This window comes from Protopterus annectens, chromosome 17.part0 (genome assembly GCF_019279795.1).
Source record: "Protopterus annectens isolate FY-2018-M chromosome 17.part0, PAN1.0, whole genome shotgun sequence".
Classification (NCBI taxonomy): domain Eukaryota; kingdom Metazoa; phylum Chordata; order Ceratodontiformes; family Protopteridae; genus Protopterus; species Protopterus annectens.
Window position 1 is genome coordinate 717,371,070 of NC_056751.1, and position 19,528 is coordinate 717,390,597.

Below are 19,528 nucleotides of genomic sequence, written 5' to 3' on the forward strand. Positions count from 1 at the left end.
AGACAGACAGCAGACCACACCATGTAGCAGTCGAGTATATGTAGGGTTAGTCTATGAGTGGCACATATGAGGATGGTGTTGAGCAGATAGTCCATATACTGTACTTTTTTGCTAGCTTACCATATGTGGCTGTGGCTGTGTTCACATTGGATGTGGTTATGCACCTTCACACAAGTGTATCTTACCCTGTGCTGTGACATGCCTGCAGAGTCTGCTATATATGCACGTACATGTGCAATCACCCATAAGAGATGTTGGCCAGTGTTGATCCAGTCTGCCTGTAGCTTGCACAGTGCATTGTTACATGTCTAGCAGCTTAGTGTACATATCCAATGAGATGTCGTGTGGAGATACTTGCTGGATGCACTGATGCCGGGTCTCCCTTAACAGTCATGTATGTCAGACAGAGCGGTGGTATACTGTACAGATGTATGTCAATATCTAGTGGGTAGTATATGGCCATGGCACCTCTGTACCAGCGGTTATTATGTGTCAGGCTGGACAGGGGTGTGTGAATGCATAGCCTATGGTGGCATATATATACCAGTCGTTATGTGTTATACCCATCTACATGGCTGTTAACATTCATACTGTCATGCATGGCACACATGTTTTACGCTAGGGTTCTGTGTATACCTCTGGACTGTAAAGAGTGTTTCAGAATGTCCACATATATTGGCCAATATCTGTGCTGCAGTCCACAGGGGCATTACATGCTAGCAGTGGTACTTTAATAGGATGTCCTTAGGATGTCTGTCAGTAGCCAATGGCACACATGTGGAAAGCAGATGTGACCTCCCACACACACACCATGTCTGTGAAGACAATCCCAATTACAGTAACAATAGTCTACCAATATACCTGCTATGCATACCTGACATCCACTTGCACTATGGCGTTGGGACTATAGGGGCTGGGGTAGGTCTACACTCCTGTGTCCAGGACATATGGTGATATATCTGTACATATAATTATCCATATATATATATATATATATATATATATATATATATATATATATATATATATATATATGATTGCACATATACACATCGACATATATAGATGGGTATGTATATGTACATAGATATACATATACACACCCAGCTATATACATATACAGAGCAATATATGTCTACACAAGTACATATAGTGGTACATATGCACATATACGTATGGATATCTACAGATATACTGACAGTAGTAGGTATATCGATATAGATATGTATGCACATATAGTCATAGGTATATATATATATATATATATATATATATATATATATATATATATATATATATATATACCAACTTAAGTAGGCATATCTGTACACATAGGATGTGCAATGTAGCTATATACAGATATATCTATATGCACATATACGTATACCTATATATGCACATATGTATAGATACATATATGTATAGATATGTATACATCTGTACATACAAAGAGGTCTACACATGACCATATATATGTAGCACTATACAGATGTGTATACAGACATATGTATATGTATACCTGTGTATGTACATGTAGACATCTATACACCTATATATATACAACCATATATCTGTCATGACTAAACGTCATGGTTGCGTATACCCTCCGACATGCATCATACATGCATCTACCTCCCACCACTTCGCCAGAGTGACCCTGCAGGTGAACTAACTAACCACCAGGATGCACACACACACACACACACACACACACACACACACACACACACACACACACACACAGCTGAGGTTGCACAATGATCGTACACACAGCCCTCCAATTACCCATCTGCTAACATGCAGAACATATGGTACAGAACAGCATACAATTCAGCTATACTCACACCATGCTATTAGTGGTATACATGTGTATGATGCATGTGCTGTTCATAGGTTCATACTAGGCTATCTGCCCTGTGGCAATTATAAGCCTAGCCCGATTCTGTATGGCTTACGCCACCCCTTGATTTGAGTATACTGTGCCCTTTTTAAGGTTTAGTTTACTGTGCCTCTGTCTAATAGTGACACGGGAGTAATCCCTGGGACAAACCTACGATCCCCCATCCACCTATCAAGATTCTTCTTGAAGAGATTCAGTGAGGTGCTCTGCCTCACATGAACTGGAATTCTATTCCAGAGCGAAGGGAGCCTCTGGGTTATGAACCTGTCCCTCCAGCAAGTTCTATTTATTTCTGTGCTGAGGTTCAAGTCCCTCGGCGTGTGGCTCTAAGGGATATAGATTAAGTGAGGTGGAGGATGTGGATTAATAGTGGATTTGACATAGGTTTGTATGTCAGGCATAGATCGCCTCGAGTAGGCGCTATGCAACTGAGTAGAGCTGGAGTTTTTAACCGAGCAGCATATGGCATCTGTTTGAGACCCTTGATCCTCTTGGTGAGATACTTTTGGGGTCTTTCTAATTGCTGCAGGTGTCAGGTAAGGTACATCCCAAAGGGGCATTGTATTCTATGATGGGCCTGATGAGGGATGAATAAAGCACGATTACCTCTCTTGATCTAGATGTGAAACCCTTTGTGATGAGGTGGGCTATGTAGAAGGTCTTTCTAACCACTTTGGCAATGTGGTTTTCAAAGGAGAGATTGCTATCAACTTGGGTCCCCAGGTCCCTAATAACTTTCTCTGTACTTAATGGGTTTCTGCCTATGTGGTAATTTGTGGGCACATTGTTTTTGCCAAAGGGTATGACTATACATTTTTTGGCATTTAGCTTTAAACCATGGTGCTGGCACCAGTTATCTGTCTCTGTGAGACCTTTTTGAAGGATGTTTGTGTCAGCTGGAGAGTTGATTATGGCACCCAGTTTGCAGTCATCTGCGAACTTGGTGAGGCATAGTCCTCCCACGTTTGCCTGTACCTCGGAAAAGTACATACCGAACAAGAGTGGTCCCAGGACAGAACCCTGTGGGATGCCACTTGTGACCGGTTTCGAGTCTGACATGGCTCCAGCAACTCTCACTCTGTGGGTTCTGTCTTTGAGCCAGTTTGCGACCCATCTTGTGACATAGGGGTTTATATTTAAGCTGGATAGCTTATCTATGATGCCCGAGTGGGGTATTGTGTCAAATGCCTTTGCAAGGTCCAGATAGGCTGTGTGGACTACCTTCCCTTCATCTATGGCTTTGGTGACTGTTTCGAAGAAGTCAACCAGGTTCAAAAGGCAGGATCTGCCCTTGACAAAGCCGAACTGGGTAGGATCTAGTGTCTGTAGGTCTCCAATGTCTTTGTTTATGAGTTCCATGATGATCCTCTCCATAGCCTTGCAGACTAAGCTAGTCAGGCTTATGGGGTGATAGTTTCCAGGGTCCGTAGAGGTTCCACCTTTGTGGAGTGGGACGACTGTTGTTGTACGCCATTCTGTGGGCACATATCCTGTAGTGAGGCTGAGATTGTATAGCTGTTTTATTTGAGGGATTAGTTCCTCTTGGAGTTCATGTAGGACGCAACCTGGGATGCCATCTGGTCCCATGGAAGCAGTGTTTTTTGCTTTGGAGAGGGCAGCCTTCACCTGAGCATCAGAGATGTTTGGGAGGCAGCCCTCTGCCGGGATAGATACTTGCTCTTTGGGGAGGGGTGGAGAAGTTTGCACTGAACCTGTCTGCCAGGATATTGGCGATGTCTGTCGGTTCAGTGTATTTTTTGTCATTTAGAATCAACTCAGAACAAGTCTGGGAGTTGCATCCCAGGTTTCTAACATAACTGAAAAAGCCTTATGATTGTCTTTGGTGTCCTGTGCAATTTTTCTCTCGAAGCTGGCCTTGGAGGATTTTATGAGGGATCATAATTTTTTGCTAGTACTGATCAGAGATGCCTTCCCTATTAGGGATTTTGCTCTACCATGTAGTAGCTTCCTCCTTCTGTTGTACAGTTTATTTATGGCAGGGGTCCACCAGACTGGACGCCTGCCTTTGGATGATTGGGTCTTGGTTTTGTTTGGGATAGCATGATCCATGCATTCCTGGAGATGTCCGTAGAATGCGTTTATATAGGATTCTGCAGTTTGGGCCGTAGTTTCCAATGGCCCTGGGGCCTTGAAGGATTCAACTTTGGTTTTGAGAAGTGAAAAGTTCGCTTTTGAGAAGTTTTTCATTGTGGTTTTCTGGGCTGGGGGTGGGGTCGGGATGTGGACATCCAGTGAAATTAGTTTATGGTCTGATCTTACCAATGAGGGATATACTTATGGTGTGGAGCATAGAGACACCATGTTGGTAATGATCAGGTCTAGTATGTTGTCCCCTCTTGTGGGAGTGGTGACTAGTTGTTCCATAGCATTTGAGTTTATAATTTCCAGGAACCTTTGGGCTAAGGTGCTGGGGCTTGAGTAGTGCCCCTGTGACTAGGTGATGCCCCTTCCCCTGGATACTTCTGCACCCATGTACACATTATTGCTGTGCACCTGTTCTGCACCCTGCCATGTACTGTGCACCACAACTCACAGGTGTCCAACCCATTGTGGAATGTGTGGTACCATGTCAGTTATGCCAGCTATACCTCTCACAGCCCTATGTGTTTCAGCAACACATACCTGGGATGATATGTGGACTGTTGTTATTGGTGAATTTGTGATGCCTGATTTACAGCTGTCAGCATCAACAGACCATGTATGGCCACTGCAGAAATGCTTACACTGACAACCATCAGAGCATACCATGGCTATAGAGGGTGTACACACCTTTATTGCTTTTACACACACATCCGTAATCTGCCATGGGACCACAGCACTGCAGATCCTAGCTGTACACATGCCCAGTATGTAACATATGTCCTGTACATTCACATGCAGTGTCTACAGATTGTGTTAGTTGTGTGGCTGCTGACCAAAATGCATAAACACCATGTGGGATATGTGTGCACACCCTTATCATGATGGTTTATCACACCTCTTCTTGTGTGTACTACAGCAGTAACTGCACATGGCAGGAGTATACCAACGTGGGCCTTCTGCAATTGCCAGTGTATGTTCAGCTTACCCTACACATGTCCCCCTATTCAGCATGATTGCAAGGTCTACTCATGTGCACATCCCATGGTGTTCACACAATGTTGTCACTATTGCAGTGTGGGTAGGGTTATGGCTGCCACAGGTCCTGGAGCTGACTAAATGCTGATAGAGCCATTCCTATCATCCTAGGATCCCTGCTGCGGTGCACTGGTGTTTCATGCTAAGACCCCCCCTCAGCATTTATGCAGATGAATGACAGGTAAGCCCTACACATATGTGTCAGCTTGCAGTGTCCCATACACTGCACACCACATGTTGCAGCTTAGACCCAGCTGATAATGTGGACTTCTGTAATGCCGTATGCCATAGTGTATCTCAGCAGCAGTTGGCATTGCCATACAGGTATGGGTGTTGTCCAGAACATGTTGCTACTGTAGGCCATTTCTACCAACAGTATGTTACCCCCAGTAGACACATTCTGCAATGACAGGATGTTAGTTGTCATGCAGGTGTGTGACATATCCTTTCAATAGCCCATCATGTTCGCCCCTGTGAGACCATGCATTTCACAGCCACAACACATGCACATGTACAGCATGCATTCAGTGTAGGTGTGTTAGATGTGTGCATGGAATATAACATCACCAAAAAACAAGTAATCTCCGTGGTATCCCCGAAGTCTCAAAACAACCCACTAAAGTGTAGTGGGTCCAAAAACAAAACAGTGTAAGAAACTTCTCTGTGTGGAAGATTTTCAGTCCCTATATTTCTAGTTAATCACTGTATATTAATCAAATCAGACAATAGTAGTAGATGTACCGAACTTAAAACCGTCTTAAGTCAAAACAAAACAAAACAAAAAATAATAATAGAAAATATATAATTGTACAGCATTACTAAGTATTCAAAAGTAATCCAAGCAAGGCAAGCAGTCTGTTTCCAGTTGAAAATCCTTAATAAATTCCTGGATAAGGGTAGGTTGCAGACTATTCCTTAACTCCAACAACTTGCTTAGTGTATGGTAACAGTTTCCCACATATGGGCCTGTGTTCCAGCCGCTGTCCTCCACCTACATACCAAGCTTTGCACATATGACATGCTGTCAGGAGTTGCTCTGTAGTGGGCTGTGTGTATATCACACTGCCATTGCTGCCACCAGTCCACTGCTGTTGCATCCCCCACACATACAGTGGTGCTGGGGCCATATGTGTGTGGGCTACACCAAAACAATACATGTGTGCCCTTATGCACTCCAGAGACCACTGTATGTAACAGTGGTATATGGGCTTGTACTATTGAGTCTAGGGGAGATGTATCATAACTGACCTAGGCTGTTACAAAATGTGAGGGTATGAGGGGTGAGCTGCCTTAAGGTATCTGCATGTACAGTACTGTATACTTCACCTATATTTACATTTCTCACATATATTGGGTTAATGCAGGCCTATTGCCTCCTGCCATGCAAGACTGTTCTTTTTGTCAGTGTGCTTGTGATGCCTTGTTATGTAACAGTTACATCCCATTTGGCCAACTGAAGTCTTTACCGCCAAGTGATTTTGTACAGAGTGTAGACTGAGGCTGCTGAACTATACACCTGCATTACTTACTGTTGATTGTTTGGTATCCTGTGGCCTTGTCTGTCTTTACTATTGTACAATATGAATGGCATTGGCCTGGACAGTGACAGTTGTGAACCTTTCCAGACTACTGTATTAGTATAACTGTTTCACAGTTGCATTACTCTGTTTATATGGATGTCAGTGTCTGCACAGCTATATGACATGGCATATAGAACTGTAATATTACACAAGTAAAGATTTTCCATTTCTGCAAACCTGTGTGTGGTGTTTTTCCTATGACCTCTCTGTGGGTATATGTTGCAGGCGATGATTTTAATTGTATGGGTAGCCCATACAGTGTCCAGTTGTTCAGGTGTGAACTGTAGGCATAGTGGCTGTTCCATATTGTGTGAACCTTCTACATATATATCTTACTGTACATATCTCTGTGTGTGTATCTGTAGTCACATGTATATATATATATATATATATATATATATATATATATATATATATATATATATATATATATCTGTATAGCTGTATCTGCATATATGTGTCTGTGTATATGTATCCTGGGGAAGTTGATAGCTTCCATATTTTACATTTCCTATGGGAGCCACACTGTACTGCATGATATGTTACCAATACCAGCCGGACATCATACAGGTGGGTTGTAGTGCTGTTTACATGTTGTGCACATGTCATGTCAAGTCCTGCTTATGGGATCTGTAACACTTTAGTGTATTGCAGGGCGGACGTGTTTGGCTGTGGTGGGGGTATGCCTATTCATACATGACGTATATTGTTTGTGGCGTCTCAACCCCATTAATGGTACATGTGAACATATTTGTATTTGTCAATCTACCATTGCTATCTACAGATGTGTGGCTATTAGATAATATAGATATCTACATATATTGATACGTTGTATCTGTTTAGATACTAATATATTTACTCACATACATACATTTACATGTTGGAATACAATCTCTGCACTGTTGAATGACTAGGCTGGTTGATAGGTTTTGAATACATCAGGGTTATATATATCTGACATGGCATAGTGGTAAATCGCTATGGTGTGTGAGGTTCAGTGTTTGAGCCTAGCAGAGGCTATTTATTTTGTTACTGGCCAGAAGAAGGGCCTTTCGGTGCAGAGTGCTTAAGGCACTTTTAAGCAGTTGTTAGTGGGTTTGTGTGGAGGTAAGCACTGCTAACCTGCTGTTACATCTGCTTAAAGGGTGTTAGCTTCAGATTTGCTTAATCAGTGTAGGCTTTGCTTACCACCATGCAAACGGGCTTACACACGCTTACTAGTGCTTACATATGCTTACTATTGCTTATTTGTGCTTAAACCTGCTTACTAGTGCCTTATTCATTCTGTCACTGATACTTCACATGTACATTTCTTGCAGTGCTCCAGTTCATAAATATATGTTATTTAGTGGGTTTTGCAACAAAACTATTGATTATAATGTGCTTTGCCATGTAAAATAGACTGAGCTGCAGTGGGACTTGAACTGGGAATGCCTGCTCATTAGGCGGATGCTGTGCCCACTACACTATTGCTGTGCTGCTTCATTTTCATATATCTTCCATAATTTCATACCCATGGTTCCTTCCCCCATTCCCCGAGCTCCAAGTACACAGCAACCATCAATTCTCCAATTGCTAGCCCAGCCATACCACACCTCCACACATTGCCCTCTCTCCACGTCTTGGTACTCATCCAGTATACTGTCTCGACCCAAGCTTCTTCAGGCTCTTCATCCATTTAGTCCATGTACATACGAGTCTTGCCTTGTTCATCTTTTGAGACACTTGTAAACATCGGATTGACTTACAATTTTTGGCTCATCCCACCAGGGACGGACCTGTTTTTGTGTCAAGATTAAACTTAGCTAATCTACACTGTTTCTCCCACTGGTAGCATCCCGCCAGGGGTTTGAGAAGCAGTAATTTGCTCACACACCTGCCCAGCCTCATCTCCCAGTTCCGCGGAACCAATGTCCCAGGTTTGATATTCTGCTGTATGTGCATCTGCCATGGTTTAGTGGTAACTCACTTTGACTATAGTGTGCAGGGTCCAGGGTTTGCAACTTGGGAGTGCAGATTATTTTGTTGCTGGCAGGACAAGGGCTGTTGGATACAGAGTGACTAAGGCACTTTTAAGCAGTTGTAAGTGGATTTGCGCTGGATTGCATGAGGGTAAGCATTGCTAACCTTCGGTTACAGCTTCTTACATTCAGTTAACTTCTGAATTGCTTAACCAGAGTAGGCAGTACTTACCCCCTGTGCAAAACGGGCTTAAACCTGCTTACTGCTGCTTAAAAGTGCTTACTCCCACTTAACCCCACGCTAATTAGTTTAAAAGAAAAGAAAAAGGGTTTGATGGGAAAGTGGTGTAAAAAAGGGGCACAAAGAGGCAAAGACAGTAGGGGAAAATAGCCAGGGATGTGCTGGAAGGGTGTAGGGAAGGTCCATAGCTGCCCATTTCTTCTACAGCAACAGCTGTGCATATACACTGAATTTGGAAGTAGATTTGGACACTCAAACCCCTGGGTGGGAGTGAGGACAACAATAATTCATTGAGATGCCAATTAGACCAGATTACATGTGTCCAATGGACACATGCGTGAAATGGACAGCTATGTATGAGGCAAGATCTTTTTGTGGGAACAGATTGCCCTTTTTTTCTTTTTCAGGTGAGAGTGGGATGTTGGGGAGAGGTAGTAGGTATATTTGGGGAGATAGGTTGGGTAGGTTAACAGACAAGACAAACAAGATGCATACAGGGGTGGTATATGACACATGTGGGGGATAAACACCTTGGACAGGGAGGGGTGTTTGGAAGTTGCAAGCCCATGAGTCCCCAAATGGAAACAGTGGGACTGAGGTCCCCACCCATGGGCAGTCACCACTACACCTTCACAGCCACAAAGGTGGCTGTGCTGGGGGCTGGATAGGAGGGGCAGGCTCACCATCTAATTGCACCACGCGGCCCTCAAGCTGGTGTAGCTGGTCTTGATGGCAATTGATAGGTACCTCTCCGCCCCCGCTCCTGGGGGACTGAGCCCCATCCCCTGCAGCACTTCCATCCAAACGTGGTGCAGGGCCAATGGAGAAGGAGGTCCCAGGCTGGGCCCCAGATGTGCTGGTGCCCGGTGCCATGACCAGCTGAGGTGGGACAGGTGGGTCTGCTGGGACCGACCTTCCCATACAAGCTATGGTGTTGCAGTTTTCATAAAGATATCAGTTAGTCATAGTCAACAGCATTTAAGATTAGTTATAAAAGCATGCAAAGGTATTCCCATTAACCAAAGACACCAGTTTACAACAGTTGCAGAGCAAGCAGAACACATGCATATATGGAACAACAGTGGCCATTGCAATAGCATGCAGGTTTCATTGATGGCAACAGGCCACCAATATGGGAGTATTTTAACATGGCACATGCATAGAACCAAATGTGAATATTTATAAACCAATAGGACATATGTCCCAACAAAAATATGGAGTGTACACGTACCCATTGAGGTGTGTAATAAGGGTATTGTTGCACATATGGAGGGGTGAGAGAGAGAGAGAGGTCAATTAACAACTAATATATCCCTGTAGTTTTCACATTTTTAGTCACTGCAGTGATCTGTCCCTTACATGTATTATTACACTACCCAATGTCCTTACTTTGTACAATGGTATGTTTGTAGATTAGTATATGCGTGGACTGTGTCTTATGTATAGTCTACACCTCTTACCTGTTATACCTGTTGAGAAAATGATTGTTAACACTACCTGACAATTTCTACACATACTCCCAGATTCCATGCTTGTAGACAAGTATATAAGTGACCTGTGTTTTACCTACAGTCTACACCTCTTACCTGTTACAGCTGTGGAGAAGATGTTTGTTAACACTACCTGACAAATTCTACACATACTCCCAGATTTCATGTTGCTGTTATACACATACCTAACAATCTGTTACTGCGCACACTCTGGTCAAGGCATGACAGGATGCAGGTGTTAATGTGACATATATTGAGAATTGCTGTTATACACTTTGGGTGAGATGCTACAATGACATGTTTGTTTCCATATACATTCTCTTTTTATGTTCAGATCTGACTATCCATTATATGTCAGTATAAGCTGCCTACATTTCTTGGATCATCACACGGATTTGTCAGGGGAACAGGTTACTGGGCAGCAGATTTGGGCCATTTATCTGGACATACTGGACAGATCAGAACAGTTGAGGGGTATGACTATGCATACAGCTTACTGCCTGAACATTCTGCCAGAGTCTGTACAGTTGGTTATGATTATGCTTACAGCGTACTAGCTGAACCTTCTAGCAAAATCTGTACAGTTGTTAGGTCTAATTATGCATACAGCTTTCTATCTGAACATTCTCGCAAACTCTGTACAGTTGTGGGGTATGATTATGCCTGCAACTTACTACCACCCTCGGGATTCAAAGGGTGTGTGGTAAAAATATTACAGCTGACATCACAGTACACTGTGCCATCAGGGAATTAGTGCAAAGCATTCCAATGGTTTCTGTCCAAGTCTCCCTTAATTGTTCTATATGACTGACCTCTTGGGACTTCCAGCATTGTTATACTGACCTTCCTACATATTTTACCTGCATTCAACAGTGTGGGTAACACTGCTTAATACAACAGTACTATTTATAGAATGCAACACTACAACAATTATGAAAGCAGGATGTATACAAGCACTCCAGGGGTTATACTTTTATTCACAAGATATTACACCTTTATTTCCATGCAACCTATATGACAGTCTTCCTGCCATATTGTCTGGTTTATTCAGTACATCCCATACACAATACATTTTTATACGCGTACAACACTTTCCAGAACTGTTATATTTATCTGTTATGACAATACATGCAGGAATATTACTAACCTGCCTCATGACACAGCCTTTGCAGCCTAGCAGCATGGGCTTGCTGGTTCACAGCCCACTCATCTGCAGCTATCAGAGAAATACAATGATATTTAGCCATTACCCATCCATAGTATACACGAGCTAGGCAATCATTATCTACGTACTAGAATGGGTACTTAGTACTGGGGCATCGACCATCTGCCTTGCTTCTTGGATTCACTGGTCATCATAATGATGCCTGACCTGCTCACCAGTCCGGGGGAGACCAGTGGCACTGGTGAGATCATGGGCAAGACTGTCCTAGGCCTCCACTTTATACTGAGAGCCCTGGTACTGGCCCTGCAGTAGTCTCTCCTCATGGTGTCTTACCAGGAGCCATACCATGACTCTGGACTCCCGGGTGCCCCAGCGCTGCACTCTAAATCGAGTGCCTTCCCCAACTCCAGCCATTCTGCCTACAATAGGGACCTGCTACCAGTTATGGGATTTATTGGTGCCTGTGGGGTTAAATACACCCAATTTCCTGCACGTTCCTGTGATTGGACAGTTTTGATAAGGCTAAGCTATGGGTACACCGGCTTACCTAATTTTGGCATTGCTTAAAGGGGCATACCACTGGGCAGATTGAGTTAGCTGGCCTACACATTGCTTACCCCAACTAAGCTGAGCTGTGCAATGCTTAGCATTGCTTAATATTTAATTTGCATTATATTTTCCTTTTGGCATTGATTTATTATTCATTACATGTTATATATATGTGTCTGGTATCTGTGATTCATGTGTACATACACTGTATGGGGTCCTGGGGACTTTAACACTTTATTACAATAACACCTCACATCTGGCCTTACTGCAGTACTCCAGTTCACATATTTATGTTATGTAGCAGGTTATACCACATCACACTGTACATAGATTAATTTCACATGTTCAGTTTGATTTTCCTATGGTGACAATTTGTTTGCTGAAACCGCAATCCTATGCCCTGCTATGATGGTTTAGTGTTTAACTACTGTGACTGTAGTATACAGGGTCTTGGGTTCAAGCCTTGCAGCGGCTGTTTATTTTGGTGCTGGGCAGAACATGGGTCATTGGATACAGAGTGGTTAAGGCACTTTAAAGCAGTTGTAAGTGGGTTTGCATGGAGCTAAGCAGTGCTTACTCTCGGTTACAGTTTCTTACACTCAGTTAACTTCTACTTTGCTTAATCTGTGTAGGCAATGCTTACCCCCACACAAACACATTTAAACATGCTTACTAGTGCTTACATATGCTTACTACTGCTTATTTGTGCTTAAGCCTGCTTACTAGTGCCTTATTCATTATGACACTGACACTTCACATGTGCATTTCCTGCAGTACTCCAGTTCATAAATATATTTTTTAGTGGATTTTGCAAAAAAAAATATTGGTTTTAACATGCTTTGCCATGTAAAATAGATTGTGCTGCAGTGGGACTAGAACTGGGAATGCCTGCTCATTAGGCGAATGCTCTCCCCACTACACTATTGCTGTGCTGCTTCATTTGCATATATCTTCCTTGTATCCTCTTCAGCCTTTTAAGCTGCTATAACCGTAGCTAAGCAATGGGCACACCCACACACCTATGGTCAGCTGTACTCGGATTTAAAAAAATAAATAAAAGGGTATTTTCTTTTACTTTATATGTACTTTTGCTGTTGTACACATGGGGGACTGTTGGTGGGGATATGAGGACACCTATGAGTGATCTCGTTCATTTCTTAACAACTTCTGCTGTTCTACATTGCAGGGGCATGTTTATTCTGTGAGCTCTGCTCTCAGACATGCCCCTGGCACTTGTACATGCTCTGTGTAAGCTTGGGAGCTCGGGCAGCATGCCTTCATTAATATGCATAGTGCACTGCCATCTTGCTCCTACACGGTCACTTCCATGCAGGACTAAGTTAGTCCTGCACAGAAGATTAGTGAATCTGGGGGACTGTCTTACCTTCATCCAGGGCTTTGGTGACTTTCTCACAGAAGTCCACTAGGTTTAATAAGCATGATCTACCCTTAACAAAGCCAAATTTGGTTGGGTTTAGAGTTTGAAGGTCAACTATGTCCTTGTTGATAAGGTCCATGATGATTCTTTCCATGGCCTTGCAGATGAGACTGGTTAGACTTATAGGTCTATAGTTCACAGGGTTTGTTGATGGCCCCTCTTTGTGCAAGGGGATCTCTGTTGCTGTTATCCGCTCCACTGGAACAAAGCCAGTTCTCAAGCTTTGGTTAAAGAGAGTGCTAAGTGGGTCTGGTAGGTTCTGTTTTAGACTGCTTAATAAGCATCCTGTGATGTTATCTGGCCCCACTGAGGCCTCAATGGGACCAGAAACATCCCAGGTAAGTCTTGATCTCTAGCAATACTAGGCAGAGGACTGGTGTGGTGTATGATATGGGGTATGGCAGATGGGCCAGGGAAGTGAAGTTTGCACTACATCTGTCAGCTAGTAAGTTGGCAATTTCATCTGGTGCCATAAGAGTGGTGCCATTTATTACCAGTTATGCACAAAGCTGGGCATTCCCTTTTAGGTTTCAGATGTAATTAAAGAATGCCTTATGGTTATCCTTTACTAGAGACTCTATTTTAGCTTCATACTTAGCTTTAGAGGATTTCACATGATTTCTAATTCACTGGTTCAACCTGAGGAGAAAATTCTTCCTCTGCTGAGTCAGTTTCCTCTTATTCTTAGACATTTATTTATATATTATTTAACATTTTTTTTACCAGGAAAGCCCAACTGGGGCAGGGCCCATTTTCAGTGGATGCTGGGGAGGAATGCTCCAGATGCATGCCTTTGGAATGTGAAGGAAACTGGAACACCCAGAGGAAACCCACACAAATGCAGGGAGGACATGCAGATTCCACACAGAAGGAACCCTAGCCAAGAATTGAACCAGAGAACCTCTTGCTGTGAAGTGATAATAAAAACCGCTGCACCACTGCATTTCTCATATCAGTTTCTTCCTCGTGTTAAATAACCTGTTTATGCTTGAGGCCCACCAGGGTGGCTTGTTTTTTTAGGAGGCCCTGGTTTTGATCTGGTCAGGTATAGCCAAGTCTATACAGCTGCTTAAGTGTTTGTACAGGGCTTCTGAGTACACATCTGCATAGGAGTCATTGTTGTCTGTGAGTGTGGGGGGTATAAAACTTTTTACACCATCGCTTAGTAGTCTGAAGTTAGCTTTGGAAAAATGCTTCCTATTTTTTTACTCCTGTGGGGGTGTCAGGTCCAACTGATACTTCAAATGAGACAGTTTTATGGTCCGACCTTACCAGGGAAGGCATCACACAGGCGGGTGTGCAGTGACTCCCCATGTTGCTCAGTACTATGTCTAGGACAATTAAACTCATTCTAGGGGTGCAGACTATCTGTTCCAGAGCATTTGAATTAACAAAATCCAGGAACCTCTCAGCGAGCATGTTTGCTCTTGTATATGTCACCAAGTTGATAGAAGGATATTTAAAATCACCTATGACTAAGGTGTTGAGCTGTATGGAGAGTGATTCTAGTAAGTCCAGGTAGGTGGTGTGCTTTTCTTGGTTCATGGTGGGGAACCTATAGCTAGCAATGATGTAGTAGGGTAGTGTTAATTAGACACACAGTAGTTTGAGAGAGTCATACTATTTGACCAGTCTTGAGGTGTACTTGGCTTTAATGAAGATAGATACCCCTCCACCTTTGGTTCTTTCATGCTCATTTTGAGGTCTGAATCTATGGAAAACATTGTAGCCAGGGTAGGCTCCGCAGCCTTGAACCATGTCTCAGTGACTGCACAGACATTAGCCTCTTCCAAGGTGAGGAGTGGTTCTAAGGAGTGCAGCTTTATGTATAGACTTATAGCAGTAAGCAGCAGAACCTCAAAATTTCCTTGGGTGGATATTGTTACATCAGAAATTTAGTTGTTTTGACATTGCTAAAGAAAGGCACTATGGGGGAGGCAAGCACCTTTGCCAGTATTCAAAAGCCTAGAGGAGACAGGTGCAGCATGGCCTGCTGACCATGTCATCCCAGGCTAACAGATACCAGATCCCCCCGAACTGACAGCAGAAGCTAAGCCAATTTTTGAAGTCAATAATTTTTTGTTTATACTGTGGCATTATCCTGGGAGAAGGTAGAATGCTGCTTAGGGCTAGGGTCATACCTGCCTGTGACACATAGTCTGAGAGTTCAGTCAGGTCTCTCTACATAAATTCCAGAGAGGTACGTCTCAAGTTATTCACCCTAACATGATCTATGACTGAATCATAACGGTAATTGTTGAGTGCCTTGAGTGCCTGCATGATTTGATAGATCCTGGCACCTGACAGGCAGCTGATCATGACCTTTTGGCACCTGACAGGCAGCCGATCATGACCTTCTTCTTGCCCAGCCTGGTGAGGGGAACATCTGTGAGTCTCAATATGGAGTCACGTATGACCAGGACATTTGGTTTAGAGGTGTTTTTCTTCAGGGGCTTATTTGTTGAGACACATTTATATGTGTTATTATGTGTACTGGTTTTGATTTGCATAACAGTGTGTGCACTTTGTTTACATTTGGGAGGTCTCTTCACTTTTGGTAGACTTCCAGTATGTACCTCCACATATGTAGGTGCATGTATTGTGTTTTTATTTTGTGAGAGACATGAAGAGTATGTACTGACAACATATTTGGTATCTGGTTTGTTGTAACATGACAGAAATTATTCCAATTTCATAGCGTACTTACATCTCTCACATAGTTGTATTTGTTTGCTGTAGGAGTAAGTGTCTGTCAGTATACATGAGGCAATTACTACATTGGCTCAGTATTCCAATGTGAATCAGGCTGGCCAGATAAATGATGGGAAACTAGTTATCCATTATAGCAGGTTTTTACTGTATGAGCTATTATGGAGAAGAGTTGGCTGGATTGACCAGTTTTTTGCACAAGGACTATCAAGTTATTGGGGAAAGGAGTAGAATAGATTGACCAGTTTTTTTTTTTTTTTTTTTTGCTAGGACTATCAAGGGTTGTTACATTGAGGGTTGTGGATGATAGGTGTGGTAATGTTGTTCAATGCGCAACTAAGTTGCCTTTAGTGCAGCAGAGCAGCTTGTGAGGGTTCCACTGACAGTTGTCCAGGGAAAATTTGTGTGTCAAGGCATTTGTGCCTATACAGGACACTGTTAACCCCTGTCACATGATACACAGCAAAGAGCAAAGGCAAGGTTTAAATACAGGTGAAATTAAACAGGTTTAAATGAAGGAGAGCACCCCATTCATACATCTAAGGAGAGCACCCCATTCATACCTAGTTACTCATACTGTCATGCATTCAGACCCCACACTGAGGGCAGCAAAGCCAAAGGAGGTGGGGTTTCAATATATATTCAATATATATAGACTGGCCAAACAGTATGACATACAGGAGATGCTCCAGGTACAGTTAATGGTTGACAAGACACCTATTTAAATCATAGTTAGCTACAAGCCCCCATTGTTGACTCAGGATACCCAGACCGCCTATCTGGACTTCCTCGAATTTATTAAGATTCAAACCTATACCCTGATCCTGGGTGATTTTAACTACCCAAACACTGATTGGAAGAACTACTCAAGCCAGAACACAAATGTTCAAAGATTCCTTAACTTTGTAAATGTCAGTACCTTGGACCAGCTGGTTGAGACCCCCAAAGAGGTGACGACATCTTGGACTTGGTACTAACCAACATAGGAAACCACTGCAGCATCTCCCCAGTGTCATCATCCCTGGTAAGATCAGACCACAAAACAGTCACCTTCGAAGTCACCATCTCAACTTACCCCCACCCCCCCACCCCAGCTAGGGTTAAACAAATAAACTTATCCAAAGCTGATTACAACCTCCTGAGGGAAGGTCTAAACAGCTTCACAGCCCCCTCCCCAACAGTAGGAACTGGCACTAATGTCCAAACCTACACCAAAGTACTATACAACCATTTATATAAATGCATGGATTCAGCAATATCTGACAGGACAAAATCCTCCTCCTCCTTAAGGAAGAGTAAACCTGTTTGTCCTGTTTGTGTGCATCCATCGACTATAAATAATCTCTACAACAAAAGGAAAAAAAAAGTTGCTGTCCAGGACCAAGAAAGAACAGGTGCCCGATTAGAACAATCTCTCCTTGGCCTAAACAGGCAAATAAGGGTCACATTTACTAAAGATAATCTTAAGGCCTTCTTCACATACATTTGCAATCTAAGGGGGAAACACACAAATCTGCTTAGAACTGATAGTCAAGGACAACCATGTACACAAATGCTTTGGATACAGCCAACCTGCTGGCAGACAGGTTCAGTGAAAACTTCACCCCTCTGTCCCTCCATCAGTAATCCATAATATCCCCAGCACCTGCCCCCCACCCCTTATCTCTAGGGAGCAAGTCTTTACCACCCTCTCAAAGGTAAGAAACACAGCTTTTGTGGGACCCAGTAACATCCCAGGCTGCATCCTGCATCAACTCAGGCAGGAACTCACAGTAATATTAGGCACCTTATTCAAACTAAGCCCAAGTGCCGGTTTCATCCCAGCTGAGTGAAGGACAGCCGCTATCATCCCTCTGCACAAAGGTGGAGCATCCACTGATCCAGGTAATTACAGATCCATCAGCCTAACTAGCCTGATTTGCAAGGCCATGGAATGCATTATCATGGACCACATTAACAAGGACATCGGCAACCTCCAAATGCTTGATCCCACACAGTTTAATTTTGTCAAGGAGAGATCATACCTGTTAAATTTGGTAGACTTCTTTGAGTCAGTCACCAAACCCATGGATATGGGGAAGATGGTGCATGCCACCTACCTTGGCCTGACCAAGTCCTTTGACACTATTCCCCACTCGGGCATAATAGATAAACTATCCCAGCTTGGCATAAATCTCTATGTGACCAGATGGGTAGCTAACTGGCTCACTGATATAACTCACTCAGTCAAAATGGGGGAAGCTACCTCAAATAGTAGACCCGTAATGAGCAACGTACCCCAGGGATTGGTCTTGGGGCCCTAGCTGTTTGGAATATACTTCTCCGAGGTGCAAGCCAAAACCAGAGGTCTCTGGCTGACCAAGTTTGCAGATGACTGCACGCTGGGTGCTGTCATCAGCTCCCCTAGTAATGTAGACATACTACAAGAGAGTTTCCATGTTAAGCAGAGCACCTCATTATCCCTCTTTAAGAGGACCCTGGATGACTGGATGGGAAATAGAAAATACACCCCTGAGATTCCAGCTGTGTCCCTGCTGAACAAGAGCATTGGGTGCTGACTTATGGGAACATGGGCTAACTTATTGGATAGGCTTATAAGGGCCTCAGGGCCAGTAGCCTAGTAACTTGTTATGATCCTATGATCCAAAGAAAGTACACAATAAGCCATCCTCCAACAATCCCCAGCTCAGACAAGGCTTGATCTACACTCTTTTGCTACAAGGGTGGGGGGGGAGCCTTTCTTAATGTAAGATGGCTGGTTTAGTGCTCGGGTGTAATAAAAATAGACTAGATTCAGCAGGTCTGAATCTAGACTATTCTATCTAGGCTGAAAATACAGTTGAAAACAAGTGCAGAAAATATGAGTTCACAACAAAAAAAAAAGGCAGAACAAATGCAATGATCAGATACAATGCAATTTAAAAAGTACAACAGAGACACAAGATATACCTATTTTCTTGATGCAGAAATCTCAAGTGTTTCCCCATCCTAAAAAAAAACGGGTCTGTATTAGAACACCAAAGCTTCAACACTTCGAGTGTTCTAATATTGACCCGTTTTCAGCGAATGCTGAAAATATCGAAGGAACAGAAAACCACATTTTTTCCTAGGGAAAGAATTTGGTTGTCCATTTCTGTTGCTTCTGTATTTTTAGCGCTGTGGTGGAAAGTTACGGGTCGGGTTCAGGTAAGTGCGTGATTGTGTGGATGTGAGGGTTAGGGTGGGTTAGGTGAGTTAGGGTTAGGGCGCAGGTGAGGTGACTGTGCGATCGTGACGGACCTTAGGGTTAGGGTTTGGGTTAAGGTAAGTGGATAGTTAGTGGTGTATGTATAGTTTAGTGTAGGGTTAGTTGTAAGA